Raw genomic sequence first — 23,322 nt, 5'->3', positions numbered from 1 at the left:
CCTCAATTCGCCCACCCGTGTCTAGTGCAGCCCACTCCAGCTCCCTGCCCACCATGCGCATCCAGTAGCTGACCCACCTCAAAGGCACGGGCTTCTCTGCCCCTGTGGCCCCACTGAGCCTATGAAGGGAGGGTCTGGAACAAAGGAAAGCAGAACTCAAACATGTTTGCTCAAGAAATCTCGAGGGCTGATCCTGATCAGGGCCACAGTGAGAAGGAGCATCCCTCAGAGGGGCCGAGGGGGAGCAGAGACCCCGGGAGGGCCTGTGGTGAGCACAAGACCAAGAGAGGACAGAAGAGAAGACTCTGGGTCAAAAGGGCCTGAGAGGACGGGTGGAGAGCCCAGGGCCCAGCCATGCATCCTGCCCAGCTCGCTGCACCAGGGACGTGTGAACCAATTTCCATAGCAGACCTGCTCGCAGAACAGCCCCCAGATGTCCACGGACAGGCAGGTATAAAACTGGATGCATATGCAGAGTGGAATGTTGTACAGAAGTTAAATGACCAGATCCCAGCTACTCGGAGCAGCATGGATGAGGCTTGAAATGGAATTGGGAGGGAAGAAAGCGGCTCCTGGAAGGCTGCACGGGAAGCATGCCACTGTCACAGAACCAGGGATAAGAACTACAGCACATACGGGCAACCAGGCCGCCTCGCCAATAAAACCATACTTGCAATTCCGGTTCCTTTCCATTAGGAAAGAGGCTCTCCTGGAGAGGGGCGGGCCGGGTGGAGCACAGGGAAAGGCAGGCGGGCGCTCGTGCCCTCCCATCAGGAGTGAGGATCGCTGGGGGAGTGAGGCCTTCAGTAGTGTGTATCTCATGCACAATCGTGTGCACATATGCAACAACTACTTTAATACGATATAAAGGGAAGAAAAGACAGGCATCCCCAAATTACTTCAGGTAATTCCGAGGCACCTCAGAAATAGGTGCAATCTGTGCAGGCTCCTAGCGTAGCTAGTCATCTCTACCACAGGCTCGGGAAGGAGCGAGAAGCATGGAGGTCACAGGAGAACCAGGATGACGCCTTCAGTCCCTTTTGGCCGCATGCAAACATGACTGCTTTATCGTTTCTGTCCCCTAGGATGAGCCAGTCTGTGCCTGCCCCTTTCTCTGTTTTGTTGTTGTTTTAGTTTTGGGTGTGGGGTCTAATTTCAAACGACCATGTAACATTGCCTGGAGACAGCAGAGGCTCAGGCCGGTGGCTTGCCTGACTACCACAGGCTGGAGCCCTGCAGCATAGCAGAGGTGACAGTGACCTCAAGGCACACTTCTCCAGGAAAGAGTGGCACATGATGGGTCCACCTGCCAAATAAACCAGTCCCATCATGAACTCAAGAAACTGGCTGTAAAAGGCTCCAGATAGCAAAATCAGCATATTTAAAAAATCAATGCCTATTTCCCTATATTGTTGAATGATCCAAAAATGAAATTAAAGCAATTCCTTGTACAATAGCATCAAAACGAACATGAGACTTGGGGGAAAGTCTTCAAAAGAAACACAAGATTTATGCGCTGAAACCTATAAACCAATGTTGAAAGAAAAAAATTTAAAAAACGAAAGAATGGGAAAGACATCCCACATTCAAGGATGAGAAAGCTTGCTGAGCTGGCAGTGATACCCGCAGAGCCCACAGTCAGTGCAATCCCCACCAAAGTCCTCCTGAAATTTCTCCTGGCAGACATTGACAGACTGATCTTAAAATTCACAGGGAAACGCAATGGATATGAAATAGACAAAGGGATCTCAAAAATGAGGAAAAGAGGTTAAGGATTCACACTTTCCTATTTTAAAATTTACCAGAATCACAGTGATTAAGTGTATTGTCAGGGTTCTCTAGAGGAACAGCTTCGACAGGAAGTGTGATTATAAAAGGGGATTTATTAGATTGGCTTACACGACCAGAAACTGGATAGTCCACAATGACCGTCTGCAGCTGGAGAGCTGGAGGAACCAGCAGCTGCACAGTCAAAGGGACAGAAGCCCCAGAACAAGAAGGGTCATCAGTGCTACCCTAGACCAAGACCAAGGATTCTGGAAACTACCTGGAGAATCACTGGCAGAGTCCGATTTGGAAAAGTGAAGAAACAGGAGTCCAATATCCTCAGATGATCAAAGCAGCAATTAAGAACCTATTCAAGAAGAGCCGAGCTGCATCTGTGTCTGCTTCCTGGTTCTTCCACCTTTTATTCCATCCAAGCCACCATCTTATTGGGTGGTGCTGCCCACGCTTAGGGAGGGGCTCCACTTCAATTCACTACCCCACACACCAATTGTTCCAAGACACGCCCTCATGGACACACCCAGAAGCCCCTTAATCATCAGCATATCTTAATCCAATCAGGTTGACAATTCAAATTAACCATTACATTGAGACAATGGTACTGGATATGAGGATAACCATAGATAACAATGGAGTAAAACAGCAAGTCCAGAAATAAACCTCACATTTATGGCCAATTGATTTTCAACAAGAGACCATGCAAAGAACATATAATGGAGAAAGAATAATCATCTCAGTAAATGAGATTGGTAAAACTAGACAATTCACATGTAAGAGAATGCACTCAGACTCCTGCCTAAGAGCAGGCACAGAATTCACTCCAAATGGACTACAGACATAAACCAAAAAGCTAATGTGATAAAACTCTTAAAAACAAGAGTCAACCTTCGTAACCTTGGATTAGACAATGGTTTCTTAGATATAACACCAAAATCACAGACAACAAAAGAAAAATAGGTAAATTGGACTTCATTAATATTAAAAGGGACATCATTAGGAAGTTGAAAAAACAACAGAATGAGAGAAAATACTTGCAAGCTATATATCTGATAAGGGACTCACATCCAGCATATATAAAGAACACTTAGAACTCAACAATAAAGATAACCCACTTTTAAAAGTTGGACAAAGCATGTGAATAAACATTTCTCTAAAGAGGATATGCAAATGGTCAATAAGCACATTAAAATATTCTTGATATTATGAGCCCTCAGGGAAATGCAAATCAAAACCACAAGGAGATATCAATTCACACGCACTAGGATGGCTAAAATTAAAACCAGACAGCAACAAGTGCCAGCAAGGGCATGGAGTAACTTCACTGATCACTGTTGGGATGGTAACATGTTGCAGGCAGTTTGGAAAACAGTCTGGCAGTTGCTCAAAATATTATCCATAGTTACTATATGGCCCAGCAATTCCACTCTTGGCATACACTGGAGAATACCAAATGCGCATGTCCACACGTGATGTTCAGAACAGCAAGAGTATAATTATCAAAAACAGAAGCCCAGTGTCTACCCACTAGAGACTTGGTAAACAAAATGTAGTACGCCTATGTTTATTTCCTGGCAATAAAAAGGAGTGGATTATGGATACATGGTACAAAACAGGCGAACCCAGAAACTCCATGCCACATGAAAGCAGATGATCGTGAAAGCCAGGGACTGTATGACTTCACTTATGAGGAATGTCCGAATGGTAAATCCATAGCAACAGAGGGTAGACTAGAGTTCCCAGGAGCGGGGAAAGGCAGGGAAGGAGAAGGCACTCCTAACTGTGTGTTCGTTTTTGTTTTCTGAGTGATGGACGTGCTCTATATTAGACGGCAGCGAGGGCTGCGGGACCCATGCATACACTGAGCACCTGGATCGGAGGCGTTAGAGGGATGAGTTCCGCGGTCTGTGACTTCTATCTCCATGGAGCTGGTACTAGAAAGGGGAAAGGGCACATTTAGGGGCTCAAAGTGAAGAGGTGAGGAAACGGCATGGCAGGTTGGCCGCAGCTGGGGTGCCGCAGCTGGCATCTTGCTGCCGGTCAAGACATCAAACAGCCAGAGATCTGGGGCCCCGAACAGGAGGCAGAAGTGCGGCACCTGCCATCACACGCGAGGCCCCCTGCACTGTGCCCAGGAACACAGCAGGGTGACACTGACAAACTCCACATCCTTTTATTCTTTCTTTGCAAAACTCTTTACATCCGTGATCACGTATTTTCAAAAATTACATTAAAACGATACCTACTTATTAAATGACACGCATCATAAGCAGGGACTCGGTGGGTGTTGCCATGTGAACCTACTGGCATCTCTAGCATCCAGGTCACAAGAGTCCCAGCAGGAGCCTAGGAGTCCAGTCTGCCCCATGCTCAACGCAACCGTCCTCCTCCACCAAAAGCAAACGGGACAGGAAACAGCCCCTTGCTGAGTCCTGTAAATGGACTCATTCAGCACATGCTTTTTGGTGTGGGGCTTGTCTGGTTTCTTGTGGAGTTTGGGGATCCAGTGGTGCCACCCATAGGAGCACAGTCCACTCTACTGGTTGCTGTCCTGTGCTCCATTCCACTATTTAAGGGCCTCTTTGCTGCTCCTGCTTTGGGGTCTTTACAGACAGTATTGCTTAGAAACCCTCGTGTATGCCTTCAGCTGAACACAAGCATGCATCTCTGTTGGGCATAGACCTAGAAGTTCAAGTGCTGGGTCACAGCCTAGGTAGATGCTGCCGAACAGCCTTACAAAGTGGTCACCAGCTGCACTCCTTCAGCGGGGTATTGGCAGCTCATAATAAGCATTTAAAACGCCACACCAATTCAGATCCATTATGCTTATCAGTCACTATGCGCCTTTGTTGGCATTCAAGTAATTTCCCAAGGTGTGAGGTAAGCATTTAAAGGAGATGAGATGTTCATTTGGTCTAACAAGACCAGCCAGCCTCCACCTTTCCTTGGAGCAAGGCAAAGTCCTTCGCAGGAAGAGCCCACACGTGAGGGCAGGTGAAGCAGCCCTGCTCCAGGCTCACTCGGGGGTCCTCTGTAGGCTCAAGGACAGATGGAACGCCAGCACTCCTCTGGCCCAGAGAAAAGGCTGGGACCATCAGGAGAGTTGGATTCTTACTCGGAAACCCCAGGACTGCCATCCCAAAGGCCAGCGTCGTGCAACCTGAACGCCGAGCGTTGCTGCCGCCGGCGCTCTCAGAAGAGAGTGATCTGCCGTTTGGCCATTTGTAATATTTGGTCTAATAATCAGATCAAAAGCCTGCTCCAGTAAGCTTAATATCTTTAATCCTGGTTCTGGGTTGATATATTATCTTGATGAACTAGCTGATTGGTCCAAGTTCAAATAGTAAGAAGAAAGAAATGGATTAGGCCCCTGGCCAGTTATTCAGAACAAAACCAAACTGTTTGCCAGCTTCCCAAACTGCTACAATCAAAACCAGACAAAAGAAGGAGAAGGGACCTCCCGGAGCCAGCCAACACGCAACCCGCCATTCTCCCGCCGAGTGCGTGCTGCCGCCAGAAGTCGCCGAGCCGGGCCAAGTGCGCACATTCTGGCTTCACCACCGCGCTGACTCTTCAAATGATCGTCGTTTTTTTCCTCTCCTGCTGCCAACTGCTCCTGGAGCTCACCAGCCTGTGTTCCGAAGCCAAGAGTTCACAGTAAACCTTGCAATATCTCATGCAATCGTAATGCAATTAGTGAGGCACGTGCTCCTGCCGGGCCTCTCCCCTCCACTCCCTGAGCCCCCAAGAAGTCAGTCAGGCGCCAAGTTCAAGGGGTTGCACACCGGGCAGGGGAGGCCCAAGCCGCCCACACTCTGTTGGTTCTGCTGTCTCCACCGGTTCCTCCTTTCAGCAGCACAGAGCTGAGACCCCAGCAGGAAGGCACGGCTCCTGGGTGGAGCAGTGTTGATCCACCCCTGAGGAAGGAGGCCACCTTGCTCCTCCACACCTGTCCTTGCAAATGCACCTCTGAAGGTGAATGAATTTGCTTCAGGTAATTCATCAGGCAAGTTTGGGAGATGACAGGTTTCCAAGACACCTCTTTCCCTTACTCACTGAAACCTCTGTTTACTTTCTGATTATTTATATCAGCGTTTGTAAAATTATCACTTACCACACCCAGTACCCACTGGGGTTTTCAAATACTCTTCCTCACCCAGAGGAACTTAGGACTAAAGGCTGATTCCAGGGTTGGAGTGGGGAAGGGTGAGCCTGGATCAGCCGAGGAGTGTTCAGAAAGCGACGGAGATGAGTCCACACAGCCCCGAGCCATTTGGAGGGGCTCCCGCTGGCCAAATTCAGGACAGTCTGAGGCACGGCATAAGTGGTGAGAGCAACAGATTAAAACCCACTGATTAAAACAAGAGCCTGCACGTCTGTGCTTATCTAAGTGGATGAGTAAATAAGTGGGGGAAAGGAAGGCTCCCCCACAGCCAACTGCCTCGCCAAAGAAATGCTGGGGGTCTTGCAACCATGGAAGCAATAATTGGTTTAGGCACAAATCCTCAAACGGATGCTCAAATTCATGGAAGAAATTTTGATGAGGAGCAGGACATTGACATCATTTCAAAGTATCTTCCCACAAATTACTTATTATGGTCAGAAAAACAGTCAATCTAGCGGACACCACCACAGTCAGTCAACATCATGTGTATCGGGACAAAGCCACCTTGTGTGCCTCCCGATTCGACACTCTGAGAACACCCTATGCCTTTCACAGGACTCCTGCCCCCGAGGCACATATTCAGGAAATATCAGACAAACCCAATGGAGGTACATTACCACATCCCTGGTCTGTGCTCTTCAACGCCACTGAGGTCCAGAGGACAAAGACAGGCTCGAGAATTACTCAGAAACTATCCAGGCCAGGGCTCAGATGTTGGACCCACACCCAGAGAAGCACGTGTGCCCTAAAAGACAGACGCCAAAGGATGGGAAGGCAAGTGAACATCGCAACATATGAAAGTGGCTTGCTAGCAACCACACTCTGATTGTGCAACAGAATTTTCTTTCTTTTTGGAAATGCATCCTGAAGCCTTTTGAAGTAAAGGAGGCACACTATCTGGTCACTCTTGGTCACTCAGGAAAAATATGTTTGTACGTACATGTGCACGTATGTGTGCATGAATGTGTGTGTGTACATACATGTGGTAAGAGGAAAAAGTCAAATGGGCAAAAGACAAGCAATCGACAACCTGGTAAATGATTTGGGGATCTTCTTTGTACTGTTTTTGCTACTTCTCTGTAAGTTGGAAATCATATCAAGTAAAAGTGACAAAAAGTCATCACTTACACTAGGGGACACTTACTGGTACTCTTAAACACATAAACCAGCCAGAGCTTCAGAAAAGGACCATGAACCGAGGAGCACTGTCCCACATGCAGAGAACAGGAGGACTTGGACACCCAACCCAGCATAGAAAACCCACCGAAGCCAGAGAGTAGCCCTGTGGCTCTTGACCAGGGCTGATTTTGTCTCCTGGATGCACTGGAGATGTCTGGAGACATTTCTGTTGTTACTTGGGAGCAGGGTGATGCTGCTGGCAGGCTGTGGGCAGAGGCCAGTGTGCCGCTTAGTGTCCTGCAACACACAGGACAGCCCTGAAAGGGAACCGTTGGGTCCAAAACCTCAGGCACACCGAGAACCAGAGCCCTGAGCCGAGCAATTGATTTTCAACAACTGCATGGTGGAAGGATTGGATCTCACGGAGATTTAATTTCATCAATCACAGCAGTTTAGTGAACCCGCAGACATATATTAAGAATTCACAATTCTATTATTTTCAAGGCTGACGACAACTATCAAAAGGCAAAGCAAAATTTCTAATGTGAGAACAACAAACAAAAGAATTTTTCCAGTTCTCCCTGGAAGGCCCAGACAGAGTACAAGAGCCTGTCCTGTGTTTGTGAGTTTGATACATATCTACAGCCATTTTTAAAAAGAAAAATAAGAGAATCCTTTAACGGTCTTGTTTTCTAACATCTTTGTTAAGTTTTCTGAATATTCTTTATTTTGTGCTGTTATTTGAAGTGACATAAACACATCCATCCTATGGACAGTAACAAGCTCTCTAAAAATAGTTCCTCTTAGCCATATTGGATTTTTTAAAACTAATAATCCCGATTATTTTTTTAAATTGCAAATCTAATTCACATTGGTACCGGCGACTTGGAGGAAATGCACCTAAATGACAATGATGTGCCTTGAGGAGTGAGGTCCCGTTGTGCCCGTGCACTCAAGTGCCCTCCGCAGGACACGTGACGACACCCCGTGCAGCTGGTGCCAGGGAACCGCTCCTGGAAGGAACCGGACGTAATTGCAGCTTTTGACACCCTCAACGTTAGGATCCGTCTAAATCATCTTGAAAAATATGTTGGTCTTTCAGGTTCGGTTATTTGGTTGCTTAAATCTTATTATAACCATCAACAACAGTTTGTTAATGTAATTTTTTCCCATTCCCCCTCTTACATTGTCATCTGGAGTCATCTGTTACGTTGTCATCGGAATCCCAGAGGGAGCCGTCCAGCCCCGTCCTCCCTGGCTATGGGCTGCCGAGGAGCCACCGCGGGTCTGCAGAAGCGTGGAGCCGCTCCGGGGCGGCGGCTGGCCAGCGCCCCCTCTTTCCTCCTCCCTGGCCACCGGCGCGCTCATCCGTGATCTAGCCAAAACTAACTCCGGGTTTTGTCATTTTGAAACTTTCTGACGTGAAAACCCAGAATGGCTTGGTTTATTCGCTCTCTTTTAACACCTAAAAAATCCATAGGAGCATCACCGTTCCTCATGAAGATGTCATGTTACTGATCGGTTTAGTGTGCGGACATGGAGGGTCCCTGTCATCAGCGGGGCCGCCAGTTCCGGCATCGCCTGCGTGTCTTGGACACCGGCTCTGGCCGTGGCCCGCCCAGCGGGCTCCACGCTTCCTCTGCCCGTCCAGCTGCGGGCACACAGGAGGAGGCCTAGCCTGCTTCTCCGCCCTTGGACAAAAGGAGTGGGGCACGGGGGAGCAGAAGAAGCACCACGCCTCCCTCCGTGCCCGGGAGCGTGCGGGAGCTTTCCGTTCCCTGCGGCCCTATTCTCCTGTCCAGAAGGGCACCTCGCTGGCCACCCGCTGCAGCCCCCGCCATCTTTAACCCTGCCTTGAAAGAATTATGTCCCATGAACCAGCATGAGGAGCTCTCAACACCACTGCTCAATCGTGACGTACGCCCCTTGAAGATGCCCACAAAGAGACTTTCGACAGAGTGGAGTCTATTCGCTCCCTGGAAATGATTAAGAGCTTAATGTCAGACTCTGGGAAAAATCTCCACAAAATGGGAGACAAATGGGGCCTTGTTTAAAAAGTAAACAAACAATCAACACCCTCACCCAGGCTCCGTCCCAGGACAAACTCGGGCTGAAGCTCCTGGGACCAGCTGCAGGGAGCTAAGGAAGAGCAGCGTGGGCGCAGGATCGACTGCAGCCAGGCAGGGCAGGCCAGAATCTCCCGAAGGGAACAGGGCACGGCCTGAGACCTGCAGCACACCTGGCCTCCCCAGGCAGAGGCGGGGTGGAGTGGCAGGGCCAGCAGAGAGCAGGGGTTCAGAGCTCTCTGTCCTCTCTGCCCAGTGACCACAAGGCATGAGCCAGATGACAGAGCCACCCAGATGAAGTCACCAGGAGACCTGGATCCAGCCAGCCCACCTCCACCGTCCAGGACGGCTGAAGCCTTGGGACGTGGGCTCTTTTCTTTGCGTCATCTCTTCTCCCAGCAAGGCACATAAAGGGAGGTCCAGTGAGGGCAACTGGGACAGCGCAGGCAGTGGAGTGTGGATCTGTGCCCTCAGCTCAGGGGAGAGTGTCCTTCTAGGCACGAAGACCAGCAGGGAGCGGGGGCCAGCTACAGGCCTTATTCAGCATCCCCGAGAGTTCAAGACCTCCCACCAACCAGAAGGGACAGGGAATCAAATACGAAAAGTCAGAATATGAGAGGTAGGGGAACAAAAAGAGAAGGAAGTTAAGAAAGGACGCAGACATGCTACAGACCCGGCAGATGGAGCCCTGCTGCGGCAGCGAGCAGTGGCACCTGCGGCCGTTACTGGGCATGCGACTTTAAGATGCCCTTTAAAGGGAGTAAAAGGAGAAAACATGGAGGTTCTGGAAGAAGAGAGCCTGAGGAACAGGGGAGAAGACAGTCTGCACCCCAAAAGTAAGCTGGTAGTCTTCTGGAAGAGACCGCGGCCCTCCCAGCTGCAGAGGCGGCTCCTGCTGAGGGGCACAGCGGGTCTGTCGCTTGGATGGCCACAGAGGGCCAGCACATGTGTATCCTCCAGCAAGGGAAGGAGATGGCACTGAGGAGGAGCAGGCCCGAGACACCCCGAGTTTATCTGCGCAGGACAATGAAGGAAGACGGCCTGGAATTCATGCTGAGGAAGGTGAACTCCAGAGCAGGCAGCGTCCGTGGACGTCGGACGGGAAGCACTGCCACCCATGAATGCCACCCAGCTGGCTGCTTCCCACAGGGACGCACTTCCAAAGCCATTTAGGAGCCTAGTGACTTAATTATTAAGCCAAAATTAGTAGAAACTGGTGAACTTAGCCTTTCATTTAGAAGCAAGAGGAAATAAGAGCAAATACCTACTACACTAAGTAGACGAGATGTCAATGAATTAAAACAGAAAAGTTGATACATCCAAAATGTGGTTCTTTGTTAAGGTAGTTTTTTTTTTTTTTTTTTTTTTAAATTGCAATCCATTTGAAATTTAAATAAAAATAACATGACATAGGTAGACTGGTTTGGCCGATTATATTTGATAATGAATAAATAAACCAAGGTATAATGCCACACTAAATTTTAAGATGCTATTTGTTCAACAGTGAGACTGTGAAAGCTGTCCCGAGACATCGCTCACGAGGTCAATGGATTTCAGGGCTGTATCACACGATACCATAAACGAAACCAAAAGACAATGCAAACCTCTTCCCCCTCCAAATACCAATATTCTAATACAGCAAGAACTCGTACAGACTGATAAGTAGGAGAGTGAAGAACAAGACGAATGACAAACATCCTTCTAGACTGACAGTTAACAGCAGAGAACCGCCAAGTGGACAAATGTGAAGCCAGGGTCCCGCGAGTTGAAGCACAGAACACAGATGCTCTTCTCACCCCATGCAGGCACAGGCCCTGTGTCCATCCGTCTGTTCTGGACAGGAGCAGGAGGAGCAGGAGTTTCACAGATAGGTGGATGGACAAACAGACAGGAGTTTCCCACACCAGGAAGGTGTGAGAAGGATCATCAGTAACAGCTCAAGGGATAAACTCGCATCAGCTGCAAAACCTTCCATTCCTATTCCTTCTGCCCAGACATGTTTAATTCTGGAGATTCACGCCACACAGTAAAAATCCCAGCCTAGGTATTCATCTGTGCAACTGTGCAACATTGTTCGAAAAACCAGAAACAGCCACCAGGAGAAGAGACTTAGATCCACTGTCCTGCAGCAAACTGTGGAGCATTCACGTCTTGGAGAATGTGTTTGGTGCTCTTTATTGGCTCAGAGGGTACCCACAATGTATTGTTACGTAAATGCATCAAGTCACAGCACGATTCCATCTGTTGAGACAGAGCAAAATGCAAATCCAGATGTGTATGTCACAGATAGGTGGATGGACAGACAGGCAGGTACACAGATAGGCCAAGACTGCAGACCAAACCATTTGACAACTCTTGTCATCTGATCACCCAAGGCCAGCAACTGGAAAATGGAGGCAGCAGGGAAAACAACCTTCCTCAGACTCTTTCATTTGTTCTAATCTAATAATGGAAATTTAAAATATAAAGCACCAATAAAATAAAGAACTCACAAATACATGACTTCTGGAAGGAGGAAACAACCACAGATATGTCTGTCTAGGGGATAATAAGAGACCATTCCATAGAGAAACCTAGGACGACAACTTTGAATATATACATGAAATGAAAAATGGATATATTTTAGAAATGACCAAACAGCAACTGTTCCAGGAAGGCAAGGATGGTTCTGCTCCAGAAAAGAGGGAAATGAAACTAATCATGTGGACATGTTAAGTGACAAAAATCAGGTACTTGTTTCAAAAAAGCTTTTAAATACATTAAACAAAAACAAATAAAAGAATATTTCCTTGACATAATAAACATGTGCATATCATCTATTAATGAGAAAATCCCAAAGTAATTTCCAACAAAATCAGAAACAGTGATGTCTTTTTAGTCAATGTTAAAAGTTCAGAAAAAGAATACGAATACAGGTACAAAAGAGAACATAAAATGAATTATGTGCCTCAGGAGAGAAAGTAATGAACTGTCTAATTATTGCAGCTAAAAATAAAAGTCAGAGATGGTGAAGTAAAAATAAGTCTAGAAAATTAATGTATTTTCCTAGATAGGAACAATAAAAAGATAATTAAAAAGGTTGCACTCACAATAGTAACAGAAACTACAGAATTCTAAAGAATGATTTTGCCAAAAATTTTTAAAATCAACTGCAAAATCTATGGAAGGTCCAAGAAAATTGACACAAATCATGAGTCATGTCATGTTCATTAGTAGGAAAAATCAACAACATAAATATGACAATGTGTCACATTTTCCCAAACTAATTTATAAGTTTAGCTCTTTTTGTATTCTAAGTGAGATATTTTCCCCTCATAAAGTGAGTCTAAAATTAGCCTAGAAAATAAAGAATAATAAGAAATGGAGACAAGATGAGGGGCTTATATTCCTAGATGGTGGAATAAATTATAAAGCTACAATGGCCAAACAGTATGGCACTGATGGGAGAATCCTCTGATGAACTGGCAAAAATAAAACCTGTAGTGGGAGCACTTATAAGAATTTAGTACCAAAAGGGTAGCATTTCAAAGAAAGGGCAAAGTCTAATTCAATAAATGGCATGAGCTCAAATAACTAATGGAAAAAATGAAACCAAATGCCCTGAGTTCGTCAGTTTTCTGTTCCTGTGATTAAAAAAACAGAGATTATCAACTTATAAGCAGAAAAGGTTTATATGGGCTCACAGTTTCAGAGGCTTCAGTCCATGGTTGGTTGGCCCAGCTGCTTTTGGGCCTGTGGTGAGGTAGCACATGCTGGCAGGAGAACATAGCCAAAGAAGTCACTCACCTTGTGGCAGTTAGGCTGGGAAAGAAAGACAGGGCTAGGGTCCCAACACCCCCTCCAAGGCCACGCCCCCAATGACATAACTTCCTCCAATCGGGCCCCACCTCCTAAAGGTCCACCACTCCAGTGGTGCCATGGGCTGGCGACCCTGCAGCACATGGCCTCCAGGGGACACTCCAGACCCAAACCATGATGTCCCCCTTCTCAGAAGACACTGCAAATTTCTGACGGGCTTTTAAAAGTGAAATATAAAACAAACTACAAAAGAAGAGGAAATTATAAACATCTAAACGTGGGGGAAGAAAAGATGGTGCAGTAACAACACAGGGACCAAAGAAGCTGCTCTACACCCAGTCTCCAGGGGAAGGAGACGAGAACACGCAGGCAGAGCACATGGGACGGGACAGGGCTCACCACTGATCTATAAGAAGCTCCATAAACTAACAGGAAGAGAAAAAGCACCCCGGCTGCACCAGAGAAGAAAGCCACTCGGACCTGCTGCATGCCAAAGGGTTCCACCTCCTGGGATCAGAGGGGCAACTAGAATTGATAGCAGAGCCTGAGTCTCTAGCATCAGCTCCATGAAATTAAAAAACATAAGACAGCGAGATCCTGTCTCTAAACAAAATATAAAAAAGGGCTGAGGATGTGGCTCAGTGGTTAAGCACCCCTGGATTCAATCCCTGGTACCAGAAAAAAGAAAGACCACAAGATTCCCAGTGGAGGTGAGGAGCCAGGGACAGGTGCTCTCTCACACTGCCGAGGAGTCAGATTTTACACGTAACCTCCTGAGATGCAATTTCCTAAAATGTTGTAAACCAGCAGGACCTTCCAACAGGGAAATTGGCTTCTGAGAAGCCTTCCTTAGGGACCAGGTGAAAGTAGTCACAAATGATCATACATTTTGTCACTCATCACAAGGATACTTATGATGGCAAAACTTCCTAAATGACTTTATGTCCAGCTGAGGTAGTTAAATGAGTTTTGTCACTTCTCTCTGATAGAACAGCGTGTATTCCGTCTTTCAGATTCATGTTGGCAATACCCACTCAAGAGAAGATTCAAATGGGCAATGGTCAACATCCATTGTCAAGTGGGAAAGGCGGGTTAGAATACAATGAACAAAGGGTTTCAATTTGGTCCAGTACGGACAGCTCCCCGGCACTGAAACCACTCAGAGGGTATCTCGGTGGGGTCACTGTCCTCTCTTTGGCTTTCAGAAGTTTTCTGAGCTGGGCATGGTGGTGTGCACCTGTAATTCTAGCAATTGGGGAGGCTGAAGCAGGAGGATCTCAAGCTCAAGGCCAGCCTCAGCAACTTGTGAGATTATCAGAAACTTAACAAGGTCCTGTTTCCAATAAAAATTTTAAAAGGGCTAGGGGTGTAGTTCAGTGGTAAAGTGATCCTGGGTTCAATCCCCAGCACCAAAAAGAAAAGAAATTTTCCAAATACTCTTAATCTAAACAAAATTCTGGAACCCATAAGCAGATTGGAAGCCTCTCAGAGAGCAATATCTTGCATGGCCTGCATGCCACCAGGCCAGGCTCAGCTGGCCCCACAGTGGCTGCAGCCCATTGGAAGTTAAGCTTCCTGCCACTACTGCACTCCACTGCCCCACTGCAAGGTCACCAGGACTACCAGCATGGAGGTGCGCTCGCTCAGGACGAGCCACCGCAAGGAGCATACCATGTGGTTCTCGTTTTTTACGTGGAGAATCTGAAGTACAGCAATTTGCCCCACAGCTTGCGGACAGAGGAGCTGGGACTCCAGCCCACCAGTGGGCCCCTGCACGGGCTCTTCCCCTGCACACCGATGCCTCCTCCAGGGGTCCCACCACCCAGTGGGCATGGCGTCCCCACTGCCCTGGAGCGTGTGATGGTCTTTCTTGCCTCTGGGACTTTGCACTGCAGGGAGGGGACAGTGAATACCCCACTCATGGCCAGTGCACTCGGGAATAAGCTGTTCAGGGTGCATCTGCCTCTGGACAGAAGAAATGGAGAGGACCTATTTCACAGACCGTGGTGCCTCATGCCAGGTGGCAGGCTGGGTCTTGAGGGGACAGCAAGAGCTGGCGTGTTGCCTTAGTGACCCTCACAACCTATTTGAGGGATGGGGAAAGAAGAACCACAAAGGGATTTTGCTGCCTTCGGATGTGTTATTACAGAGTAGCAAAGTGGGGCAGGTGGCAAGCAAGAGGCTGCAGAGTCGCTCTTTGGCCCCCGCCTGTTCCCGGTCCTCTCCAGACAGTGCCTCTGTGCAGAGCATCATGGTACTGCACGCTTCCACAAGGGGAGAGCGCTGCTCACCAGGCACAGCTCCACCTACTCACCCTTGTCCCGCCTGCCTCCACAGGCTCCCAGGACTCAGCTCCTCCCTGCCACCCTGCCCCCCCCACAGGCGCTTACAGAGACCTGCAGGGGAGCTGCTGTTCCCAAGGCCAGAAGCTATGTGACCAGAAGACTGTCCATCCCAACAAGCCTGGGGAACAAGCTAAAGCAACCCGAGGAAGTGAAACTGGAAATGAGCTGTAGAAATGAGGGGACCTCTCTTCTCACAGACTTGCAGGAAGAGGTGTCCTGGGTGAGAATAAATAATTTAACTATCACTCAGTTAATTAATATTTGACACTGGGTCATAGCTTTACATTGTTTGAAGAAGCTAGTAACATCAAATTGCATATGGGCAAATCATGTCAAGAGCCAAGGTAGATATCAGAAGCTCAGTGAGAGAGAACCAGAACTTTCCCACCTGCCGTGGGCATTAGGGCTGTTCACAGATACTACACTCTTCTTCCAGGCACATAATAGGACTGTGGCCCCCTCGCCCCTGCCAACGAGATGTTGGTGGAAGTTACAAAGGAGTTGGCAGGTCATTCCCAACGAAGCTTTACGGTAAATTTCCATCCTGCAGGGACAGTGGACAATGTTCCAGGCAGGAACTGCTTGGTCAGCTCAGTCCTGGCCACATTGGAATGGCATTTAGTACAAGTAAGGAACACACCTTGGTTGTTTTAAGACTCTAAAATTTGGGGCTATTTGTTTCTGAAACACAACCAACTTATCTCAACTGTCACTGAGCAATGAATTTAACTCAGAGATGCCAGCAATCAAGAAGAGTAGTATGGAATATTCTAATGTGAGTCTCCTCTTTCCTGAGAAAAGAAAACATATAAACCTATTGGGATCCAGAGGTAATGCTCAGAAAAATTACTTTGCCTAGTTTTTTAGACCAGAGCCAAATAAATAACAGAATAAATCATATGCATAAAGGGGACTGTTTCTGTTCTACAACATTCTAAACAAGAAGTAAAGACAATATTGCCCCCCTTGCAGAGCTGACATTCAGAGGAAATGATGTAGGTTAACTTCCCAGCCCTATGGCTGGCTTTAGCTGGCCCTTGTCCACCTGTCTCTGGTATCTACCTGAGGTCAAGGCAACCTGCAGCGTTGGACATGAGTTATCAATTATACAAAGCCTGAAGTGTGCAAAGGCTATGAATATTACATGAGCAAGGTCAGTTACACGCTCTCTCTATTCTTGCTCCCACTCTCACTCAGTGTTTTGTGGGCTGACAGAAGTGTGGTTGAAACTCAAGAGCTACAAAGGACACCGTGTGACGTCACCTGCCAGGTGTGCCTTATGGAAGAAGATGCCCAGAACCACCACTTGTGAGGGACGGCCGCACCGGCGTCCCAGTGACCCGAGCTCACTGTGAACCTCCCCTCTCCCTGGACCCAGAGCTACAGTGCCTCGAGGAATCTGGTTTGCTCATTTCCTGAAGCTACAAAAGAGGACCACACAAGTCCTGGCAAATGTCAGGGAAGTCAGAACAACCTCTCTCAGATCGCTTTTATATGAGAATTTCAGGGGGGAAATCAAATTAAAACATTCATCCAATTAATAAAATATATGGTAGGAATGATAAATCATTTTTGGATTTTTCTAACTTCCCCGATCCCTTTGGAATTCAATTCATCCTCTTTGCCAATGTCAAATCTACCAACTCAGACCCCTGTGTCTCAGTTAATAATAGTTCAGCCTGAGAATTTGGGAGAATTGTGAAATTCATAAAAGAGACATTTGAAACTTCATAATTATGCCAAGTGTATCTCAATTTATCAGAACTGCCTGTATTTTGAAATGAGAGAATGTAATCTTTAACAGATAATTAACCCAATAGCCTGAGCACTGGCCGGAATCTGGAAAGTGGATCCCAGCGTCTTCAGCTGCTGAAATAGAGCCGTAGCCTGTGCCCCTCGCCCAGTCCTGCGGCAGGACTCAGTGACCAGGAACGATGGGGGCTTGATTTTATTATCAGTGTTGTTCTTTCCCAAATAGTCACAGCTGAGAGTTGGGCTTTAAATGGTCTGGGAACCTTAAAAGGAAACACCTTTTAAAAACTATGGGCCACAGCACTGATTATCTCTTTGTGGGAAGGCGAGTGCCTGCAGGTTGAAAGGACCCTTCAAGTCACCGTGGGGAGGGGGCCCGGCAGAAGGAACGGCAGGCTCCCAGGCTCCAGCCCCCACCTTCCGTGCTCCCAGTGCTGACGAGGGTCCTCCAGACGGCTCCCCTCTGCTGCCAGCCTCGCCGGCTTTCTGAATGAATTAGACAAAGTGAAGAAGGGGAGGTATAACAGCGCACCTCTCTATAGGAAGATATTAATAGTAATCTTTATTGGGCTCTTATTTGATGTTAGATTTCCCTGTCTTCAAATTTTTATCAGATCCACTTTAAGAATTAATTCACATTGGCTACTATGGGATTTTGTTTTAATTTTCATTTTCGCCTCTTTTCATGTGAGATTCTGCTGAGAATGAGAAACCGTGCTGTGAAATTATGCATCGCCGGAATTTCAGGTGGTGTGCTTCAGAACTTCTGTGTCGCCTTCTGGTAATTTATTTAAAGGTATTGGGAAATCTGTGTTAAAATTAAAAATGTAACATACAAATTCATCTTTTTGTTTATTCAGAATGTTTTACTGCACACCTGTTGTGTGACAGTCACTATTAGTTTTCAGAAGTATCAGAAAGACCACAGAGAGTATTGTTCCGGAACTCTCTTGCCTCAGCTCCAAACTCTTCATTACATCAGGTCTGAAGAGTTCTTCACGTCTCCTCAGACTGTGTCCCCTCCTTCTCCTTCCTCTTTCACTGTGGTCCCCGACATCTCAGCTGACACCAGAGACTTCTGAGGCTAATACTCCTAATTAATATCTGTTGGCTGAGAATCCAACCTCCTCAAACCATCATCTATAAAGTACATTTATTGGACTAATTTGTTTTTACTTTCATTTAGGTGCACGAATGCAAATTAAAGACATTAACTAATCAAGCATGAGAATAATTTATAAAGAAAAAGAAAGGGGCACATCTTTTCCCACAGAAGGATCGGGGAACTGCTGAGGAAATGACCCCGGTGAGCCCCCTGGCTTAGTCAATAAGGGTGCTCTCAGATTCCATCTGTGAACATTTGGTCAGCCCTTTTATGGAGGAGAGACATTTCTCTGGATTCATATTAATTTTTGTGCACATCTGTGCACTCACCTAATCCCTACCCACATACCACTTCAATTAAAATTAACGGAAGTCAAATCCTTGAGTGGTTTTAATTGCAATATGTAGATTGTAAATGGTGCCTATCTTCAACCACACAAAAATTATTTTTTCCTCGGCCTTTCTCTCAGGAATAATAACGAAGGACAGGGTTGGTTATTGTGGATGGATTTTCATTCATTGTGTTGCTGCTCCCAACGATGCTGTGGGCCTCACCAATGGCAAAAGGCCAATCAAAATTAATGCAAAAGTACAATTAAGGAGTATTTTAAAGAAATGCCTCTTCGTTCTATTCAAGGGCATACAGTTATACGCGTTGCCAGAAAGAGGATAATGTTGGGCATGCTTTAATGAGGCAAGCATAATTATATGTCAGCTCTATAAATGATGCGGCAAATGGGTTTTTCTCTTAAGTAGGTTAAATATTGTCCTTACATCTGGTTTACGGTGTTCACAAAATACTCCTCTCCTGGATTGCTCACAGATACACTGTGATCGGGTGCCTCCTTTAACCAGGGGGTGTGAGGCAGTGCTCCGTCCCTGCACCCTGAGTGTGCACTTCAGCTTGCTAAGCCTTGGGCCTCACACGTGGACCACATACTGAATTTTGTTTATACACTCAAAACAAGAGGCGAAACCACCATTAAGAGTGCAGCTTCGGCTCTTGTCTGTTCAATTATTTGAGCCGAAGCGAAATTTCTTGCACATCCACTTCCTCCAAAAAGCAACAAGTAACCCAGCCTTCGGTGATGAAGAGCAGAAGGCCCACCTCCCGTAATCAGCGCTGGTATCTTAGAGATGCAATTAGGGTGCCGCAAAGGATGCACGAAGATAAATAGAATTTGTCACCACAACAGAAACTAGTGTTAAGAAAGAAAAAGTCAAAGATGACAGAGCTAAATGTCAACTAGGTTAATCACACTTAATGCACAAGACGAGTACAGCTTTAAGAACGGGCTCCACTGGAGTTGGACTCAGCTTTTTATTTTACTATTTTATTGCCTGCTTCACAACTACTTGGACAAATACAAAACAAGAATTACAGTGCACCATAAGTTATTTTAATATCCTGTACTGCTGCATACTTCCAGAGAAATCCCAAGACTATGATTACGGTTCTGTGTTTGTGTGGAAATGTCAAGTTGTTTGAAGTGACTACATACTCTAAATTATATATAACTGTTACTTTATAGCTAATAGGCACTAAAATTACTTTAAAACAGAAATGTAAAGTTATATTTTCATCCTTTTTGACAGATAATAAAGCTTATTTATGAGACACAATTTTTCAAGCGTTAAAATACCTCATGTTTACAAAAACATTAAAAATATTATTACTTGATATTTAAAGGAATGAAAAAAGCAAACCCATTAGGAAAATATTTGTCCAGCTTGGTGGCTCTTCTATTTTGCCAAACTCTTGTAACTTCACTTATGAAAATGACTGGTCAAAATACTTTTTAAATTAAAAATATCTGTAAGTTCAAATAGAGGCCAGTGATTTAAGAGCTGTCTTGTTTCATAATCTCTTGGCGTGCACAAATCCTTTCGTATGTATTTCAGACAAAATGATGACTTATGATAGATTGTGCCTATTTATTTTAATCTGTGTCCTGAAAAGACGGGTCACTTAATTGTCTATCACCGACTCATGGGGTGTTGTTAAATGACACTCTTTACTGCACTGAAACAAAGTTTCTTTTCTCCGCTGGGACTAGATAGCTTGGTCACCCACCCGCAGCACCTGGCAAGACATGCAGGAAGGTGAGGACCTGCCCCTCCCCTTCACAGAGGAGGACAAGGGAGCCAGAACCTCATCCAGGGCCCAGAGCCCCTCGTGCCACGTTTCACACTCTGAACCTGGAGGGGAGGGGCGAGAGCCGGCAAGGACTGGAAGTCAGGGGAGGTCCCAGGCTGCAGCGGTCACTGTGGAAATTCCTGCTCCTGGACTGATGTGCTCCAGGTGGCCCTGGGGGCTGTGGTGGCTTTCCATGGCAGTCAGCACACTCCTGGCAAAGCATGGGCAGGAGGGCTTCCCGGGCACACTGGGCAGCCCGCACAACGCAGCGCTGGCTCTCCCCGCACACCAGCAAGCACAGGCCTGGACACCCTGGTGGACCCAGGGAATGGGAGCTCCCATACGCAGCTCTGCTGGGGTACTCCCGAGGAGTCAGACAGCCAGCACGAAGGGCATCCCCACGGCAAGTCCAGAGCAAAGTGATGGGGGTGGGGTGGGGAGGATGGGCAGACACACCATCCCTGCTAGAGGGACCTGAGGGACAGCCTACACGCTCAGGCGGCGTGAACGCTGGGCCTTTGGCGCTGTCCTCTGTCTCTTCAAAGCAACGATTGCCTTCCTGTGCAAGGGTCGCCTCCTTTCCCCTGAAGAAAGTTAAACCCACCTAAGCAGGACGCACCTTGGCCTGGCCTCTCGTCTCTGGCGCCGGGGAGGCCTGGCTCCTGCCCGTGCCCAGCTCCATTCTCAGCCTTCTAACCAACTCCCCAAGGCACCCTGGTCCTGCTAGGAAATCCCCTTTCTTGCTTGGAGCCAATGAAGTCAGAGTCCCATGGAGCCCTTGCTCCCCTCCACACACTGGCTGCGAGAAAATGGCGGCCCAGCACTCCAGGAGTCAGGGGTACGCCAGGAATGACTAGATGCTCTCCTGTGCCTGGCTCTTCCCCTGGAAGGTGTCCGTGTCCTTTGCAGAGACTGTGCCTCTAGGAGCCCAGCAGGAGCATGAGTCCCGCAACCTCCCGCCCCTTGGCCACATCCGAGTTCTTTGTGAATCGCGCGTTCCAGGCCCTTTCCGAGTGGTTTCTGCCAGCGTCCCTCTGCTGTGCAGACAAAGGCATTCCTGTCCCCGGAGGCAGATGCTTCTCCCAGTGGTCCAGCTAAATGCTCATGGCTTTCCCCATGGCTGCTCTAAAGACTTTGCCACCAGGAAGGTGTGGCCATGGCCCCCCTTCTGCTCATGAAAGGAAAGGGAAGGCCAGACCCTGACAGTTGGGGCCCTCACTGCCATTTGGTCCTGAGAAGGCTCCAGCATGAGGAGGTCGCCCATTCCACCCAGCTGTCCACCCAGTCCCCAGGAATCAGGCTCCTGCTGCCCAGGGCGGAGTGGAGTCTGAACTCCAGCGTGGTCTCTGCAGGAGGCCCAGCGGGAGGCCGGTGAGCAGCTAAACGGAGGACAAAAGGTTTAGTGTGTTTTAAAAGACTAATCTCTGATCACACCCCGACTTTGTTCCTCCTCCCAAACCCTCATTAACTATTAATCCAGCTCAGGGGCAGGGAAGGAAGCCCACCCTTCTGTGTGAAAGAAAGGGGATCATAGCATGGCGGAATTTAGAAACAGAAAGCATTAGGAAGATATAAATACTGTCAGATCTATTTTGAGGTTTGCCTAAGTACATCCACGCAGCTGTGTGTGTTCATTCACGCATCCACACGCAGGTCGGAGACCTGGCAGGGGAGCAGGCTCTGTGGAACTCTTGAACCCACACAGCTTGCAACAGTTGCTAAGGAATCCATTGACTTGGTATTGATCTGGTATCAGGTTAACCTGAGGAGGCAGGGAAATTTACCTGTTGGCTTAACACAGGATTATGTTCAATCTATAATGGCAGATGTAACAATTTCATGTCCCAAGCTTTTATGAGAGGAAGCATGATTTTCTCAGGAGCTATTGTAACATATTCTAGTGTTTATTGACTAGATCAAATGAGAGGTAATGAATAGATGCCCTTAGCCAAAATGAAATGCATATAATGCAAATGCAAGTTTCCAGAATTTAGGTAAATAAAGGTGTGAATCCCGGTCACAAGCTACAGATGAGGTTCGAATTCAGGATAACGGCTACTTCTCCTTAACACGAGAAACAGGGAGGGCGGACCTATACCCATGGGGCGTCCAGGTGCCCCTCCCAGATCTGTGAGGCCCAGGGCGCTGTTTGTCCAGCAGGGTTCTCAACAGCCTTTTCCCGAGGGCAGAACATGCATTCCTGTGGGGTCCACTCCACAAGGGCCCATAGGGCTGACCTTACTTCTCCAGCCCCTGACCCAAGCCCACCTTCGGGTGACCACAGCCCCAGCCACGTGCTGTCCTGCATGGCACCTGGCCAGGCCAGAGCAGCCTCCCAGGCCTCGGCTCGACTGTCTCTAAGTCCACCACTGCCCTTCGACCATGGCACCAGCAGCCTTGCTTTGGGTTAAATGGGAGACTCTGCCTGCAGATGAGGCCGATGTAGAAGGAACAGTACCCAGAGAAAGGTGGGTAAGGTAGATCTCCCACAACTTAGGTGCATCTCTGATCCAGCGAAATTCCTTGACCCGTTCTACACAACCCCTGCCTTCATCCGGTCGTGACTGGGGACTCGGTCACAGTCTGCAAGTGTCCTGGCAGAACGCCACCCACGAGCGTGTCTCTGCCCCACTCTGGCTACTCCACACACTCTTCAGTGACCCAGTACTTAACTCACCTGCTTTTTAAAAAAAATCACCAGCTCAATTTATAGCAATAACCACCAAGAAAAACAAACATATTTCTTTCCCAAGCAGAGAAAGGGAGAGCTCAGACGGGTGAACTGTAAATAACAAAAGGCGTTACGTTTTGCGACAGTTTATCAAATTCATGTCCATAAAAAGTTGAAATTAAAAGTAAATCAAATCTTAACGAAACAATCACCAGCTTTGAGTCCAATTGATTTAAGCAAAGAACTTGTGCAAAATTGAAATTCGAGAAGGTGTATTTGCAGGAAACCATTTGCCCTCCGGTGCTGGGGACACAGGTGATCCAGGGAATCCAAACCTCAGAATCTGGCAAGGGTATCAGAGATAAGAACCTCCCTTCTGCCTG

The sequence above is a fragment of the Sciurus vulgaris genome (genome assembly GCF_902686455.1).
Source record: "Sciurus vulgaris genome assembly, chromosome: 4".
Taxonomy (NCBI): Eukaryota; Metazoa; Chordata; class Mammalia; order Rodentia; family Sciuridae; genus Sciurus; species Sciurus vulgaris.
This window is presented reverse-complemented; position numbering follows the sequence as displayed.